At 24.0% G+C, this 16,211-nt stretch overlaps 1 long non-coding RNA gene across 1 annotated transcript; it reads left to right on the top strand.

Moving 5' to 3' along the window:
• The first annotated feature begins 4,427 nt into the window (after positions 1–4,427).
• On the top strand, positions 4,428–7,509 carry LOC126550292 (uncharacterized). Its single transcript, XR_007604346.1, has 3 exons — positions 4,428–4,889; positions 5,469–5,588; positions 7,301–7,509. It is a non-coding gene; the product is annotated as an uncharacterized LOC126550292 (long non-coding RNA).
• The last annotated feature ends 8,702 nt before the right edge of the window (positions 7,510–16,211 follow it).

Raw genomic sequence — 16,211 nt, 5'->3', positions numbered from 1 at the left:
TATTATAAAAGTATAGTAATTTTTTAAAGAAAAACGTGAATTTTTATAATAAACAAATTTTTCATCCGTTTTATTTTTTTATTTTGTTGTAATTAAAATTTATAGACAGTTGAAATTAAATAAATATAGTTATACATTTAGTATACATTTTGATAAAAAAAATTATAAGTGAGTAATAATTCTGGCAAATACAAGATTCTTAGTAAATTTTTCATTTCTCAGTTAATAAAAAAAAAAAATTTATAGTCAAAAAATTTTTTTAAAAGGATTGAAAGTTAGAATTTTAACAAAATTCATTAAAATCTCAAAAATCATACTCTTAATTTTGTAGTTAGAAATTCATAAAAAATGTTTAGTCAATGAATTGAAAATTGTTACAAGATTCTTTACGAGTTCTAAAAACCTTTATAAAAAACATTTATTGAAATTTCAAATAAATTTTTTATGACCGTTTGAAGTTTAAATTTTTATGATAATGGTTATTCACCATATATTAATTATTTCTATACAAACAATTTTTGTGTTGAAATTTAAAAACGAATTTAGAATAAATATAGATAATTAAATTTCTACAAAATGGTTATACAGTCAAACGCGATAAATTCAAAGTTCTCTGCCACGAAACCAATGATTTACCGTGAACTTTTTCTCGGTTTCTAAAATTTCCTATTTAAATCATACAAAAATATCTTGTTTAGCTAGAATATTTTCATGAATAGCTCGTAGTTACATTTTTTTTGTTTATACATTTTTAAAATGATATAAATTATATATATAAATAAATAGTAAATAATATATTGTACTGTTTTAATAAAATAAATATTTTGAAATTTTATTTTTGTTTTTTGTTTTTGGGTTATTTGAATTCTTGGGTAACTTGAACTTTTTTATCGGTCTTTTCAACTTCCAGTTAACTAAGTTTGACTTTATTATAATTTTCTACTCATGGTATAGTTCTTTAAATATTTTGACTTTTTTGAGCTGTCTTTAGGCATGATAACTTTTTGATTTTTTTTTAGTTTTTTTTTTTTTTTTTTTGATCAATATAAATTGGTCAAAGTTTTTGGAAATTTAATACAAGATCCTTTGTAAATTGTTTTTATATAACTGCACAATATCATAAACAATTATTTTTTAATACGCATTTGATAAAGTACAAGTTTTTACAAAATTCGTTAAAATCGTGAAAAATTATAAATTATAAGTGTTTTGTATTAAATAATTATGTATAACATCATGCATTTTTATTGCTAAATTATTCAAATTAATTAATTTATTATTATTGATAAAATGTTCTTTATAAGTTTTAAGTAGTTCATTCTGGAATTAAAATATTTTTATATATATTTTTTGTTAGATTTCTTACGAAATTACTGATTTGAATGACGATTTACGATGTTAATTATTATGTTACAATTAAAAAAATATATATTCAATAGTAATTAAAACTTTTATAAATATTATAAATTTTACTATACACAATACAATTTTAAAAATATGAAGATTAATTCTTTATATATATTTAATCTAAATGAATACATCCACACTGTTTTACTATATTTACAGTAATGTATAAAATGTTACAAACTTATGTTATATGGTATAAATATTTATTATTTCAATAATTAAATACAAATAATTTAACAAATCCAATGTATTCTGAAAAAAATAAATTAACTTATCGCAGTTTTAAAAATAAAATAAATCGCTTTAATAAAAATATCAAAAAATATATTATGAAATATAGTTAGTAATGTAAGTTGACAGATCGTGTCTGCCCAGAATCGTTGTTCGTAAAGAATGATATATCATTCAATTCAAAACTAGCACTCATTAGAAAGACTACTCGATTAATGTGAAGAATAAAGGGAAGTTAAAATTGATTTAAAAATATTTTCATTGCAATAATACTGTGATATCAATATAAAAATAATGCAGTGAATTAAATAAAAAATTATAAATTTTAAATAAAAAATAATAATTAAAACTTAAGCCAGAGAAAGTTAAGATAGGTATAATTTAAGTAATCCTTAAAAATTAAACATAATATAGATATAGTAATTATTTAAATGAATATGAGAAGGTACCTTGCATAAATAAATTCTACAATCAATTTCGAATTATTTTTTTCAATTATTTTATGTTCAGAAGTTTAGTTATCCGTCATATTCATTTCTTTATTAGTTTCTATACATTGTTATTGGTTCAATTCCAGTTGTATGAACAATTTTAAAATTGCGCATCTACTTGATTAATTCATATCAAACAAGCGCTGATTTAAAATGTTAAGCTTAATTTTCAAACAACACGTGGTGGATTCAACCACAAAAGAAGATGGCACTGCATCAAACCCAAGAATACGCACACACGTGAATATTAATATTCAAACGTTATTTTGAATATGGAGATAGGCACGTTGAAAGAGGGTTAGTGAGTGTGAAACTCATATTCGTAAAACAATAAATAACTTTCCATAACATGGTTATATGTTCACAAAAGAACATTGCTCGAATTCATTTGATTTGCTTATATACGTGGTTATAATATTGGCCAGACAAAGGAATAAAGTTAATGAAATTTTTACTGAAAAATATAAAATCAATTTTCCACGTAGTTATTAAACTGCAAAACTTAGTGAAAATTAATATCGATGGAAATCGATCTTTAAATATGTTTACTCTAAAAAAATTAATATCAAACTGTTGACCATACATAAATATTGATAAACGCGGATGTTCACTTAGATACTTTAATTCCATAATATACCTATTGTTTTGTTACATATTTTTGTAATAAATAATTGAACGTATTGATTATATAGACATAATTAGTTTCACGTAGCTAGCAATCATACACTTTACAGTTGTTTAAATAGGTATGGAAATTTCATATTTTATAAGCTTTTTTTTCATTTTGTATTAACTATTAAGTAATATTAATAGGTATATACAATTAAAAAACAGTTTTTTAAATTTTTTTTTTTATTAACGTCTTGTTTAATTTAATATTTTAAGTAGAGTGATTTTTTTTAATATTTATGTGTGTTTTTTTAATAATGCTAATTTATTGTTAAGATTATCATCCTTTTTTTAGTGTATTTGTCAATATATAAAAATAAATAATATTATGGTGTTTCACTTAAAAATGGTTTTAAAGCATGACAAGTAAAATATTATAATGATTGTATCATAAGTATAATATTTGTATGGTATAATTTTAGATTTCATACATTAATATATTTAATATTAGATTCTCAGATAAGAATGAACCACATTTGTATAATTTTTCTTAGTGTTTTTAATTATTTTTAAAAATAAAGTAGTGTAATAAATGTATTAGTGTTTAGTCTTTTCATAGTAGGAAATAGAGATTGCCATTAAGCTGGGTTACTTTTTTCAGGCTAATTTATACATATTGTACTTAAATGTGTGTTTGTGTGTGAATGAGAAGAGGGTTATTTATACAAATAAAAATTCGAAAATATTTCTCTTGAAAACTACTTTATGTATATTATTTGTACACACTTTTGTATATTTTTAGTTAGTTTTTATGATTAGTTATTATTTAAACATTAAAATAATACCATTAGGTATATTAGTTTGTAAATAAATACATTAATTCTAATACCATAATTTTATTAAAGTCGAATGTCAAATTTATATAAATTAACAAACGTCTCAAATTTTGTTTTGTTTTTAAATTATTCTGTTGTATTTAAATCAAGTATATATTTGTTTTTAACTTAATTTTTTTTAATCACTCTATAAAATAATTATCCAAAATAAATGCTAGTACTATACGATGGATTTTTAGTTGATTCTAAGTGATGATTAGAAAGGCCTTCACATCAAAAGTAGTCTTATTCAGATAGTCATAGCACAATTTTCGTTTTAAGTTTTTTACAGGTAACCAGGAATAATAGGGGCTAAATAACTCAGTTACGAATAGGTTGTGATGGTTTTGTAAATGGGGATAAAATCTTTTATAAAAAGTATTGGCCAATTCTTGTGCAAAAAAATATAAAGAGATCATTAGCGTGGTTAGATACATAGTATAGGGCTTTAATGATATGAAGGATGTATTTGAATTGGGAGGTTTAGTTGTAGCTTATGTTAGAGGGTTTAGTTTGAGCTGGATTCCGTAGGTTATATAGACATCATTTAAATCTAAAAAATATTTAAATTGAAATAACCAAATACACCTTTTTAAATATAATAACCTCAATTAAAATAAATTGTAATATCATATATTTATACAATAATAACAATTATTTAATAATAAATTGAAAATTCATTCCTTTCACAAATCTCTCTATACTATTTTACTATACATACGTTGGTATTAGTTACATATGAGGATTTTGTTAAAAGTAAATAAATATATATATATATTTAAGAAATTTAATTTAAATTGTATACGTATATTTTTAAATGAATAATAGGTTCTTTTGAAACCTATATATTGGACATTTTTTTTAAAGTTAATGTTTGTGGTAGAAATTTCATCTCTTTTTGTATCAATGAAAAAAATATAATATACATTATACAGGGTTTGTAAAATTAATTTACTGGGAATCACGATTAGGAAAAAAATACTTGTACCTAGACTAAACAGTTAGTTGATTGTATGAAAACTTGACATGACAAAGATCGGAAGATGAGTAAGTGAGATAAATAAGGATAAAAAAGTACTGGAAAATTGGCATTACTGTAGGGTGAGAGCTTTGAGCGCCACAATCGAACATTGTCATCTCGACAGATGCCAAACAAAATCCCTGGTTTTAAATAAGTTATAATGCTGATTCGTATAGTTGATCTCGAAAAGAATATTGTATTTTTATCTGCGATCGATTGGCCTAAGATTTCAAAACTCAATGATGTCAGTTAGAGGTGAATTCTTTACTAAAACCTTTATGTATTGTTAGATCAATTTTTTCTTTATCAAACAATGATACATTTGGATGAATAAATTTCATGTTGGTTAAAAAAAAATAATTCTGAACTGTATTCTTTCATATTTTGTTGTTTATGGTTTTATTATGTTTTAATAAATGTTCTACATATGCATGTTTGCAAACAAAAATCTAATTACTAAAAAATGATTTACTCAATTTATATTATCACCTGTTACATAATACACGGTTATGTTTGAAATAGCTTATTTATTGTTGGTTTTTAATTATATTAAATTAATATAAGTATAATTTAAACAAATTCGAACAAATTAATTAACAGATTCAAGATAAGTAAGTAAATTTGAGATCATTTTTTTTTTGTATTCATTGCTTATTTTAAAAAGTACAAAAGTACTTTAGCTATAAATACTTATGAAATAATGACAACAATAATGACAAACCATAAATAAAATAAAAAATATATTAAGTTTAACTTTAACTTTGACTCGTACAAGCAAATTATCTATACATGATATATTCTTTTATTACATATATGATATATCATATATTACAGGATCACAAGGACACAACAATCACGGTGGCGTATAATACGGGAAGAAGTGAATTGATGCGTAATATTGATTATACAATAATCTAATTTAATTGCAGTCTTATTACTTGCAAAAGGTATGAAGTAAGTTTCCAAAAATATTTTATCGATGTTTGCTATTCATTTTATAATGAGTATAGATAGAAAATCACAATTAAATTAATGAAAATCTAAGTAAATTAATAAAATAATGATTAATATTGGGAGTATGTTACTATGAAAATTAATATTTTGTTGATACGAAAAAAATGTTATCTTGTTAATTTAAAAAAACTATTTGTTGTTTTGAAATAATACGTAACAAAATATTTTAGATTCTGAGTGGAGTGAGTAATGTATTGGTTTTACAATAATGTTTTTTTTGTTTTTTATTTTATAAACACTTTTTCTCCTCCTAAAATTGCTCAAAAGTACAAGTGTAGCATATCTTCTGAAAGGTTATGTTTTTGAGCTAGTACTTTAAAGAGGTCATTTTTGGATTTTCGAAACGATACTCGAAATAAAAGCGAATAAAAGAGAAAAAAACGTACAATAACACGATTTTGTAGTATTAAATAATTACGGACGACTAATTACGGCTTTGTTTATCACCATAGAAACGAATAAAATTAAATAAAAATGATCCTCTCGTCCGCTCAGAATCGTTTTTTATCGAACGCAATCATTGCATTCAAATCGAATACCTACAGTAAAATTACGCTATTCTGTCCGAGGACCAAAGGGACAATGGACAAACATCCACCACCGAAATGCGCTGACTTGTTTTATATTAATATAGTACAATTTTTGTATCGTTTGTCGTGACACATAAAGTTTTGTTATTCTTGTAGTTGTATCTCACTCGTAGAGAGTAACAATAAAGAAATTTTATCTAAATCCATCTTTAATTATTGAAAAATGAATGTATAATTTAATAGTTATAATTATCTTATTTTTTTATTTTTCATAAATAAAGTTACTCATAACATTTTGTCCAAGTAAGTTTTATTATTTTTACCACTTTAAGTTATCATTATTATAAAAACTGTAATTTGTACTTCTGAATTAGTGTTTAAACGAGTTATCATCAACACATTTATAAAGTTGTTTTTTGATGACGTCCAGTCCTATCTTTAACTTCTGCCACATCATACGCTCCGCTAAAATTACGTATATTTAGTAACGTGTTACGTTAATGTAAGGCGTTTCAATACATCTCAATAAAACTAAATTGCTGTTCGATTGCGTACCTACTATTTTAAGGGGCGTAATATACTCTTATCAATACCATCACGAATCTTACTAATTTACTAGTAAATTCTGCAGCCGAAGCACCGTAAAAATAAACAAGTAGACATGTACTGATTAAAATGCTGATTAGTGATGATTTTAAATGAAGTATGGAAGACGTTAAAGTTTATTAAATCCTGTGTTATTTTGTACCATGATATACTGCAAGGCATTCGGACATCAGACAAATGTTAAATCAGCGGAAGCTGTTGTATTGGATTTTAATTTTAGTTCCATTTAAACGATTTCAAATGCCTAAGTAATACGATTGAGAAATAGAAAACAAAAAAACACTATCTGATGCCATTATTAATTATGAACTATAATAATATACTACGTGAGGTCTAAGTATCAAGATGGATTGTTCAAATTCAACAATATTTTATTTAATTATGTCTCCAAATTGGTTGATGAATATACATTTAGGTTAGGTTTTTTTTTGAGTTGTTTTTATCTATAATGGTCATCGTACTAGCGACGTAAACGAAGGTGATGTATATGACATAACTCCTCGGTTTTCTGATCAGGAAGTTGTGAACTCGGTCCAAAGGGTTACTCATAATATAGCTGGTAAGACACAAACCTAGAGTAATAGAAGATTTAATAATGGAGGAACTTGGGATGGGCTTAAAGAGCCCCGGTATGACGTGTTGAGTTATCGATTATCAGTTGGAGATATAGGATTCTTGGGATCTATAGTTACACAGCGGAACTGACTAAATCATATTATGTAAGTCTAACCTACGCTTTCAATGATACTAACTATTGTCATATTATAAATATATTAAAAATAGATGCTAACATGTACTATCATTACTCACTAAAAATCATTTTTTGTATAAATTTATGTTTACATAATTAATTACAATAAATTATAATTTTATGAAAATATCATATAATTAATAAAATAAAAACTTTGAATTTTTACTTAAATTTTCAAAATAAAACTGTGAATTATTTTTAAATTGTATGAATAATTTAATAATTTAATAATTACCAAGTGTAATATGCAATATATACTTAATAGTACCTATAATGTAATTATTCTAAAATACATTGTTTGAGTTGATACTAATCCAAATATTTAAAATAAGTAATATTCGAGACTTAATATACATAAATTTAATTGAAATTCAAATAAAAAATTTCTAGTCAATGAACATTTTAAGTTTCTTTTATTAAGAAATTATAAATAAATACATAATTTATCCTTTGAACTCGTGTTTTATTTTATTTTATTTTTCTTAAAAAAATAAAATAAACATATCATTCTTAAAGTATCATTTTCTTAGAATTGTCTATACATTGTCAAATTGAGATACCTACTAGTTAGAAAGTGTAAGTACAATATGATGAAATTGGGTAAGCGTATTATCTAAAAGAAAAACACATTTGAAAATTCTATTCTATGTTTTAATTTATTCTTTTATATCTATAAGATATTTTTCTTAAAAATAATAAGAAATTATTTTCAGTGTAAGTCTTTTTTGTTTTTTATTTCATATTTAACGATCTTATAGTTTTAAATTAATAATAACTCAACAGCTTGAGTTTAATAATTATTCCATTAAATATTAGTAAACATTGTATATAATATATTAAAATAATTATTAACTGATAGTTTAATTAATAATGAAATGTCTTTAAGAATATTTTTATTGTCAAAATTAATAATAATAATCGGTGACTTTAAACATATTACAGTATTACAGTATATTACACAATATATACACAAGCAAGTAAGTATTTATGTGAGTGCAGTGTATTTATATATATATTATAAAATCATATACATTTTTTTTATGGATCTTGATTGTAGAGTCTTAACTTTTCTCGGCAGTCTATCCAAAGTCGACAGAGTGAAAATGCCAATTTATATGACAAAGCCTATTATAGTGTTTCTATTAGAACGGGATTTACATAATGGTTGCGGGACCCCATCTGCTGAACTACACTCCTATGTCATTGTTGGCTGCTCAAGACCCATAATTGAATTATTATTCACTGAAATAAGTCAGAAACTATTGAAGCAAATACAATAGCCATAAAATATTATTTACCTGAGATATAATGTGTGACAGATAGTTGTTTGTATTTACAATAAATTCAATAGTAAATTTAAAATTAGATGAAAATTTGAGTTTTAAGAAACTAATTTAAAATTATTTTCATTCGTTTTAGTAAATTAAAATATGTATTTTTAAAAAAACACGATTAGTTTTAAATAGAATATCGAGTGCAGTTTTTAGATAATAATTTAATGATTTTGCTCATAATCGTTTGAAACGAAGAAAATTAACTTTAAATTATTATTATTTTATATAAAACTACATAATTAGAATAATCGAACCTAATATTATTTATTTGTAATTCATATTATAATATAATATACCTACCATACGTTAATTGTTGTTAATGAAAATATTTCAAAGACAATGTTTTATTTCATAATGTTTAAGTTATTTTTTATGGAGATCATTTTTTACGACCACAATGCGATCGGTTACGTGTTTATTTAAAAAATATTAATTATTGGCAAAATAATTTTATTAATCGTAGGTTGAAAATACTTACTACTGGAGAGACAATTTTAAGGGAAATTAAAAGGAAAAAATTAAAGAATTAAAATACTATAAATAAATTTCTTTTAGTTAAAAGCTATATCATAAACCAATTTAAGTACGTTGATTTTTCGAAAAAATTAGGTATCTATTGTATAAGCAATGAAAAAAAAAATAACATTAAAAAAATTGGAATATTTTTTATTATGTTGATTCCAATTGAATGATTATACTATAACAGTATAGTATAACATACATTTATTCATAAAATATATAATGCTCGGTCACTTAATAGTAATTTTTAATACCAATAAAAAGTAAATTAAACTTTTGAATATTAGAAATCTCTAATATTCATGTGGTTTATTTTGATGGTTTTAAATTAGGAAATGTTTAAAATACACATTGTTATCAGTAAGTACAACAATATAAATAAATTTATTACCTTACCAAATTTGCACCATATAGATGTAAATATTTAATTTAGAACATATTTAAATTAATTAGTCTTACATTTTAATTAATAGAATATCGACCGTTTGTTTGTAGAATAGCCTTAATCTTTCATCCTCTGAAATAAATTGTATTAAAATAATGAGTTAGATTATTTTGATGCTTTTCATACGTACGAGTATTCATTTGGAAATTAAAAAAAAAAGTAATTTTTAAGTAGTCAAATAAAGTAATACCTACTGGATGAATTGTAAAATTCAATTAGTAGATTAAAAAAGTCATTACTGATACTTTATTGATTATAATATTATATATCATAATATAAACCTTTTTTGCTATGCGATTTCAATAACATAGACATTTTAAATATGTGTATTTAAGCTTTAATAGTGAATGATTAATATCCTAAAATTATTTCCGTTCCTTGCATGTATAATACCTTTGTGTACCTGTGCACGTATATTAGAACATGCTGGCATGCATTGTAGTCGCACTAAAGAATCAGTGTCTATTTATGATACGCGCAACATAGTTCTAACGAGTAATAATTACTGGATTTCCACGTCAAGACAGTGTTAGACTTAGAGCATTCGAATGAAAACTTAAATTTGAAACGGCGCATTAAATCGATCCCGGCTGGGTACTCTATTACCGTAACAATAGACCTTTGGTTGTAATGTCTATAATATAACTGCGTCGTTATTTCTCGTTAACCTTACAATGTAATGCGCCCTATCTGAAAACGTTGATTGGAAACGGGGTAGCAGTAGATATAGTAGCAAAACGGTAAATGATCATCCCTTGGACCCCCACCACCACCAACATAGCCATGGCCATCACCATCACTACCACTACACCCAAACGCTACCCACTCTCACCTAACATTCACCAGCTCACCAAAGAATGTTATTTTCATCAATTTTGTATTGCCTAGGGTGACTATTACTACTATGATTACTTTGTGCGTAAAACATTATGGTACTGAGGGCTTCACATAAAAAGGGGTGGGAAAGCTAAAAATGCAAAAGTCAATTATTACTTGTACAAACGTGCAAAGGGAAAAAGCTGGGATCTATATAATTTAATTTACTAGTGAGCAGTGTAAAGTATAATATAATATGTGTTTCTGTGTTTTAGAGAAGTTTTAACTGTATATTAACTATATTGTATAGAATACGTCAGCTGTTCAATTATATTTATGCTTACAAAACAATTTATTTATGAAAGTTTTTTAAAATCAATTATACGTACATTACATATTAATTAATGGTATTATTAATTTTTACACTACGAATGATAAATTTTTATTATAGGTACCTAATTTTAGCTATCGATTGATAAAAAATGATCGGTCTTATGGCACTAGATAATTTAATAATTATATTAGGTTTATCGTAAATTTGATAATAATACGTTTTATTTGTTACGTAGTCAAAAAAAAAATAACATAATATCTTTTTCTCTATTTCGTAAATTTTAGTTATGCTATTCTTTATTTTATGTGAGTATATATTTTATACATACCTACTTATAAAGTATAATCTTGTTTAATTTAAAAACAAAACATTTTTGTTGTGAACTGACACACATTTCATGGAATATTTATCAGATATCAATTATAAATTTCTTAATTTCTTAGTATGGCGTGTAATGTGTTAATATATTTGTATTAACAGTTAAATTATATATTTTGTAAATACACGTTAAACATACGTTTTTAAAAGTTAAATAACTTAGTCAATTGTGATTTCAGAATACTTTAAAATTATTGGGTTGTTTATTATTTCTTTTTAGATATTATAAAACGAAAAATCCTATTTATATGTCATTATGAAAATCAATTTAAATAAAGTACCTAGTTGATGATTGATAATATACAAGTAAAAACGTTGAATTGTATAAATAATTGTATATTGACGTGTTAAGTTTAAGTTTAGGCTGGAATATTGAATAAGTAATATTGTAATTCAAGTGTAGTTACATCGTATAGATATATTAATTGAAAAATAATTGGTTTATTTTATTCTAATGAGAAGTCAATGTTATAAAAAATTAAATAATAATTATATAGTAAATATTGAATTTAATTGTTTTAAAAAGTTAAATATAAATTTGAGTATAATAATTATTATTTAAATAGAATACTAATTGAATATAAAATGATTGAGTTTTATAAATACATTATCAATATTATTTTAAAATATAAACATAATAACGGTCTAAGTTTACAACTATAATTTTAGGAAGTAGTATTGTGAATGCGTTCACTCACATAGGCTAGCTTAGTTTAAAAAAAAAAATGTCAACTCATTTACTTACTGTATTTATTACAGTAAGTAAATCTTTTCTATATTAATTTAATATAAATATCTGTAAAAAAAAAATCCATAATTCAATATATTAAGTATCTTATTATTATATTCATTTTTAAAATTTTTTTTTATGTTGTTTTATTTATTATTCAGTATATAATTTGAATATGATATGTTTTTACCTACATTTTTAATTTCAGCATTTCTAGAATTATTTCTTATTTGTAAAAGTAATGAATACGTTTATATTATCAAAAATAAATAAATTAGTTTGCTATTATTTTCAAAGAAATAAGTCATTACCAACTAAAGTAATACATTTTCCAAATGAATACGTTCTTAAACTGTTAAAATCTGTTTGCAATACGTTTAGAAAAAATAAACAATTTTAATGCTCATAAGTATTAGAGAAGAAAATCCTAAACCCATCAACTCCAATTATCTTCGTTGAGAAACCTATTTCCAAACCACCTGTATTTGCAGGCAACGATAAACCCTCTCAGATGTCATTTAAGAAATGAGAACCATTTCACATTTATACGTCCGTATAAACAATAAAAGAGTCCAAGAGGAAGAAAATTGGCGAGGAATCAGTGGTGATTGTATTTTGTACCAACAAATTACATAGGATGTAGTCCGGTTACAGGTGTAAAAATTATATCATTAAATCCTCTATTAACAAAACCATACCTATAGTGATATTATTGTGTTATATACGTTAGCTGTAACACAGATTACAAGATATAGTGTACCATTCTTAAATTAGTTAAATTCATAATAAATAATTGAATTTTTTTTATGATTCTTTAAAATATTGAAATTGCAGTTATTGGTTTTAATATTTGTTATGTTTAAACATGAAAAACTAGGTTTTTGAATAATATTTAGGGATATTATTTTAATTATTATAATTAATTTTTAGCCCTATGATTATTGATTAGAATGTCTCATTAAAATAAAATCGTCGAAATTAATATTTCAACACCACAATTTAATAATTATAATTTATTTACATTAATTAATTGATTAAATGATGTATTCTTCACTTGATCTTGAGTCTGGATACAATAAAGATGTACGCATCTTCTTTAAGCATATTCAAAATATATTTTATATCTATTTAAATTAATTTAAATACATTTTAAATGTTTTATTTTAATATATTACATAATTGATGTCATTTAATGCTTTAGATATTAGCTAAAAATATTTTACTGTAACAGCAAATGGCTAATTAATGTGGATTAAAAATAATAAAAAACATCTTTTAGCGCCTCTATAAATATTAATAGAGATAACCATATTATATGATTGATTTTAGGAAAACCTTTTTACTAAATTTTACTGGTCTTAGAATTTTTTGTTTTAAAATTATTGGCCAATAGATGATATATATTTTTATTTATACTTCGTATAGATTACGAATAATCTTAAGTATACCTATCAATTCTTCGCCAAATAATTCTATTTGATCTAAGCACATAATATAGTACACTTACAATGCCATAATATAATAATATACGCCGATCACATAGTGTTATACAGTTAAAAATAAAATTTTCAGTAGACCTGTAAATGATGTGTTTTCAATGAAAGCACTCTTGTCGAACAATACCTACTTCTATCGACCATAATGGGGTGGTTGGGTATGAGTGGGTACATAGAATATTGGATGTGTAAAATATAAAAATGTTCGTGGACGTACGAAGAACACGGTAAAGCCATTATGCGCTTAGCAAAATTGAAAGTATAATAAACAATAATTTAAAAGGCATTGATGTTTTTCTCCTTCAGAAATTACATATTGATAGAAACTGGATAATATGGTTAAATAGTTCATTTGCGTGATATTACAGTTAGATCAGGTTTTATCTCACCGTGGGTGGCACTCATCCGCAGTGCTGAAATGGCGATGAAAGCATTTCGGTAGTACTTATTTGCATGTCTCCATCATGCACGTCATATACAACACTGTAATAGTAGCTCAAAACTCTCGTGAATAAATTATGTTGTACGGCGAGATACATATAACGTGGAAATAGTATGTACCTATGCGCGTATGTGCGTGGGGAAACTAAAGGAATTTAGGTAAACGTGTACATGATTTTGTTCTCTTCATTCATTTATAATATTTGTATTTTGTGTTTGCCTCAACGTCGTGAATAGTTTATATTGTCCGACGGGAGAACTGCTGAACACAACAATATTGCTACATATCCTGCCGGTGAGACGGGCCAAAGATAATTATGTAGAGCGGCGGTGGTCGTCATTAACAACATGTCTTGAAAGGTCTTTTGAATGTTTGAATAGCACAGAAAATCATTACGACACAAATGGGAATGTACAATGGCCAGATTAAGCTCGCCGTTGGTCTCGTCTAAGTATAAACGTTTCTCTAAGACAAATAATCTGTCTAAGTTGATCATTTAATTTTGCGCACCATGACGGATATTATTATAAGACTTAAATTTAGTAATTATAACTAAATATGCACGTCACGTGTATAATATATTAAAACTATTATACTAGTTACTAAATGTATACGGCTATAAATTATGATAGATTTATTTATAAATGTTATATGATAGGTACTCGTTATTATTATCAGTAAAAAGAAAATATAGTTTTTAAATTATTTAAATATAATATAATATATTTAAATATTGATTAATGTGATTTTAAACTTTTTTCTAGAGTTGTTTTCAAACCATTTTTATTCTAGTATACAATAAATTGTAACTGAAGACTCGTCATAACAACAGTAAGAAATATAATATGACTACATTAACTATTCAAAACAAGATAAATCATTGACAGTTAAGTTCCTCTATAGAATAGTTGTTGAATAGTACTTAATGAAATATCTATAAATATATATATATTAATATTGAAGTAATATTTGTATTTATAATTATATGATTATAGTGTCTTCTATTTATCCTATTCTGTGCGAAGTGATGAATGTATTAATTTTACAATTATGTGTTATTTTTGTGCCTGTTAACACATTTAGGGCAGTAAAAAACTTTATAATTAGGAATAACAAAAACAAATATATATATATATATATATATTATATGAGGAAATAGTGGATTTTAAAGCAAATCCAATAATCAATAAAATCCATTTTATTTTTTTAGTAAAATAATTTACTAATAGTTGTAATAGCTATATTAAAAATGCATAATATCTTCAAAACAGACCATTCTAAATCAGAATCGTTTTTAATGTTTACAGTGATATATTATTAAATTAAAATTTAACATACCCAGACTTATTTGACACCTAATGTACAGCAGAGTAGTACTTACTTGCCTACATTTTTATAGTATGAATATTTATTTTTTAGTAGCAGTAGTCAAAATATTATTATATTATTATCACTTGTTTGTACCTCTATTCCTTGCTTGAATATTGAAAAAAATAAATAGTATTAAGTATTCAAATTTAATTTTAAAGGAACTTAGTATATGTTATTTTGTTTACATATTATGATGTTAGTATAGTTAAATGATAATTTATTGTATTTATTTTACATACCATTGCATTTAATATTGTAAATGTGTATTGTTAAACAACTATTTACAATTATAAGAAAAAAAACATATTTCGACAGTATCTAATTTTATAATTTGTGAATGTGTGTTAAGTACCATTGAAAATTGCAAATTTATTGTAAAATAAATGTCTTAATATTTAATGTTATTGAAATGCAAATATTTTTAAAAATGTGATGAAGGTGAAAATTACACCAAGTTATAACATAAAATCAAAGTGGTAAAAATAAGTAAGGAAACTATAATCAAATTTAAAAAATATATAATTTTGAATTACCTACTAAAGAAAGATCTATGCATAATTTAATTTGTAAGTTAATCTTGTTTATTTAAAGAAAAAAAAATCGAATTTAAATTCAATAAAATAAATTGAATATACTAATTAAATTTATTAGACATAGCCACATAGGAAAACCTAAAGTTCAAATATGTAGTGTGTTACAAATATATAATGTTCATAGAATCATGAGAATAGTATTGCTTTTTACCTTATCAGAAACCATCCAATGGATGTATTCTTTACATGTAAAAATAATTACAAAGATACATTACTGA

This window comes from Aphis gossypii, chromosome 2 (genome assembly GCF_020184175.1).
Source record: "Aphis gossypii isolate Hap1 chromosome 2, ASM2018417v2, whole genome shotgun sequence".
Classification (NCBI taxonomy): domain Eukaryota; kingdom Metazoa; phylum Arthropoda; class Insecta; order Hemiptera; family Aphididae; genus Aphis; species Aphis gossypii.
This window is presented reverse-complemented; position numbering and strand designations above follow the sequence as displayed.